At 41.9% G+C, this 3,761-nt stretch overlaps 1 non-coding gene across 1 annotated transcript; it reads left to right on the forward strand.

The window, feature by feature from the left end:
* The first annotated feature begins 257 nt into the window (after window positions 1–257).
* Window positions 258–329, forward strand: Trnav-cac. The gene has a single exon. It is a non-coding gene; the product is annotated as a tRNA-Val (tRNA).
* The last annotated feature ends 3,432 nt before the right edge of the window (window positions 330–3,761 follow it).

Consider the following 3,761-nt stretch of genomic DNA (forward strand, 5'->3'; position numbering starts at 1 on the left):
GCATCTCAGATCCCAAAGATATTGAATCAGAATCTTCCATATTGGAGCTCAGTGCTTTATATTTAAAAACAAAACAAAACTTCCCAGGTGATTCTATGGGATCTGGCCCTTGCATCAGGGGCCATTGCAGATTATACTACTTTATCCCTCGATACCCCTATAAAATGGGAGCAATGAGTTAGTAAGTATCTATTTCATAGAATTGTTCACAATGATACCTAATACGTGTTGAACCTTTACTGTATGCTGTGTGGGCTGGGGATATAGCTCAGTTGGTAGAGTGCTTGCCTCACATGCACATGGCCTGGGTTCAAACCCCAGCACCACCAAAATAATAATAATAATAATAATAATAATAATAACAACAACAACAACAATAACAATAATAACTGTATGCCAGGCTTTCCATGTATTTCTCAGTAAACTCTCACAATAAGTCTCTAAAGTACATATTTGGTTATTCTCATTTTACAGATGCAGAAACTAGGGTACAAAGATGTTAAGCAATTTAATAAAGGTGATCCAGCTAGCAAGTATAGACAGTGATCATATGAACTGCAAGGGTTAATGTAATGATTGTGTTAAATGTATTTAAGGCATCTGCTACATGGTAGATGCTCAATAAACATTTTATTTTCCCTTCCTTGTATTCATGATTCTATTCATGCCCAGTGAATTTTAGATTGAGAATCATACTTTAACAATGCTCTAGAATTGACTATTTAGTATTCTGGAAAGTAAAACAAAAAAGGGGGGCTTAGGTACCTAGAAAATGGAGGTGTTTGGGATCTCCAACAGAGAGAAATACTAAAGAACAATATAATTACAAATGGAAGAACAGGCACATATGAAAAGAGAGACAGTTTGCTACTAAGGGTAGGAAAAGACAGGGTAATAAACATTAAAAGGGAAAAAACCAACATATAAGGATCACCTTCCCAGAAGAATAGAATCCTAACGATAACTTTCCTAGCCTTCCCTCCTCAATTTGACCATCAAATTCATGCTTGGACAATTTTTTTATGGAAAGAATTTCAATTTATCAAGCCAGAAGGGGCTCAAGTTGTTAGAAAATTCTTCATATTGATTCTTCTAGAGTTTCCACTTGCAGGTACCTCTTCCATTCCTTAAGGCCCCAAAGGAGAATAAGTCTAATTTGTCTTCTATTTGACAGCTCTCCAAATATATGAACACAGTTACCTTGTATCCCCTGAAGCTAAACCTTCTGCTTCCTTTAATTTTTCCTCATATGACATAGTTTCTAGTCTTTTTACATCCTGGTCCCTCTCCTGGTGCATGTAGATAGTTTTTCTTTGCCAAGTATTAATTGCAGATAATAGTCCATGTGGGTCTTAACCAACACCAGGCAGTACAATCACACCCATCTTGCTTTATATTAGATTTCTATTGATGCAGCCTGAGACAGTGTTCTTTTATTTGGCAGCCACAATTCACTGTGGTTTCAAATTGAGTTGTTTATCACTTAAGACCCTTATCTTGCTCTTAAATGCATCTGTTAAGACACCTCTGAGCTGGGCATGTAAATGGGCCTGAAATCCCAACTACTCAGGAGGTTGAGGCAGCAGGACCATAAGTTCAAATCTGGCCTGGCCAAAGTAGCAAGACCACATGTCAAAAAAAAAAAAAAAAAAGCAAAATCAAAAGCAAAAGCAAAAATAAAACAAACAAGCCCTATATCTGTCCCTATCCTGCCTTTGAGCAGTTGATTTCCCAGGGTGTAGGACACCATATTTATCCCTGTTAGAGGCATATTGGATTTAGCTAATGTTATATAATGGCATCTTTTCCCTTCTGGCTTTGTATCTTCTGGAAATGTGATGCAAGTCTCCTGGGTCTTCATTCAGGACACTGCTTAAAAGTCCTGAGGTCCAGACCTTGGAGAGTTCTGCCATCCTGATGTGAAATAGAGGCTTCAGAATAATAATAATTAAAAAAAATCTGGTTTGAATCATCACTCTGCCACTGACAGAGGTCAGCTAGTTAAACTCTGAGTTTCCATTTTATCATCTGTAAAATGGAATAATAATAGCTTCCTCACAAACTGGTTAGGAAGATTCAGAGAAAAATGCCAGGAAAGCACTTGGCACAGGGCCTGGCACATAGTAGATGCTGCCCAAAGGTTGGTTCTCTCTACTTTCTTCTGATCAACAGTCACTCATTAATCAGAATCTTAGGTTATGGTTATTTAGCTAGTTACTTACTAGTCCAATTAATTATACCAGCATCCAGCCCATAGTTTTGTTTTTGTTTTTTTAATCTTGTCCATAATGTATTTTCAAGTGCTTTGCTCAAGTCTCACTTACATAGAGTGTCTATGGTATGGGGGCAGAGACAAAGTAAACAGCAGTAAGATTACACCTACATGTAAATTTAGGAAAAATAGAAAGCTACCAGTGAAGTTGGTTGACCTTGAAAATAGTCTGCATTTAGTCTACAAGCAGGCAATAGATAAACATTGCGTGCCTGCAATGAGCTGGGGATGGGCAATGGTTTTGCAACAATTTAAACTCAGTGTCGAGATTCCAGGAACTTGAGTCTAGAATTCTAGAGTCACAGAGGCTAGTCTGGGTCACAGATTTAATTCCATTTGTTCGTGTTATCCAGCCAACAATCATTCATGGAGTACTTGCTAGGTGTCGCCCCGCCTTCATCCCATTAGATGCTCAAAGGGAAGGGTCACGGATAAAAGAAGCCAATTGTTTTCAGGTAGTTTTAACATTTAGAGGGGTGGGGAGTTCTTTGTGCTAGAGGTCCTCTGCTAAGTGCTTGAGATACAAAAATAAGACAGATTCTCCGTACTCTCGGCACTCAAGTCACATGTTGTTATGGAATTTTTTTATTTTCTGTAACTCTCCTTCTGTCTAGTTCCTTAGATTTTGTTTTTGTTTTTCCTTTTCTTTTCAGTAGAGATCGCGGTCGCTGGGATGGTGTCTGCCACACAGTAAACACACAGTAGATCAGAACCTTGCTACTGGAAAGAGCTGTAAAGGAATCCTTCTGCGCTTGAGTTTTCTCTTTTGAACAACGACAATGACAGCTCCGCGGGACGCCTGGAGGTCAAGAATAATGAAAGAAACGAGAGAACACTTGCAGTTCTGGGGTGGAAAAGCTTCCTAGAAAAATTAAGTATTCGTTCTCTCTTTTGGACTTTGGCAAACCAGCGGTTTTTAGGACAAGTCTGACACTCTGTGTTCCTAAAATTTGGTTTCCTAGATGGAGCAGGAGCGAGGGAAGTGAGGAAAAGCTACGTTTAGGCAGGGTGTTCCGAGTAAAGAGCGCGAAGGAGAAGAGGTCAAATCCGGGAGTTGGATGCCAACCAAAGACCCAGTGAAGAGGGACGCGCCGGGCGAATGCGAGAGCGAAGCGTCCGCACCCGCAGCGGCCACGGCCAGTGGGAGACCTGAAGGAAAAGGGAGAGGGCAGGGGCGAAGAAATCCAGAGAGAGTGTATTGATTGGTCCCCTCTTCGGGGCGTGCGCTCTTGTGCGCCAAATGATTGGTGGCGGGAAAGTAGCAGGTAAAGCGGCTCCCTGCCGCCCTACCATTGGTCAGCGGTCTCTAGAGCCGCCACGCAACTGGCCAGTGGGCCGCAGAGCCGCGCACGGATTGGCCAGAAACGGCCGCCGAGACCAGCTCCCTTCGCGCATTCGGATTGGCTGGCGGGAAGAGGCAGGTATCCGGGCTCCGCGGCTCCCCCATTGGTGGGCGGGGAAGGGGGGGCAGCAGTTGGTTAAAGGATCA

This window comes from Marmota marmota, unplaced genomic scaffold, assembly GCF_001458135.2.
Source record: "Marmota marmota marmota unplaced genomic scaffold, marMar, whole genome shotgun sequence".
Taxonomy (NCBI): Eukaryota; Metazoa; Chordata; class Mammalia; order Rodentia; family Sciuridae; genus Marmota; species Marmota marmota.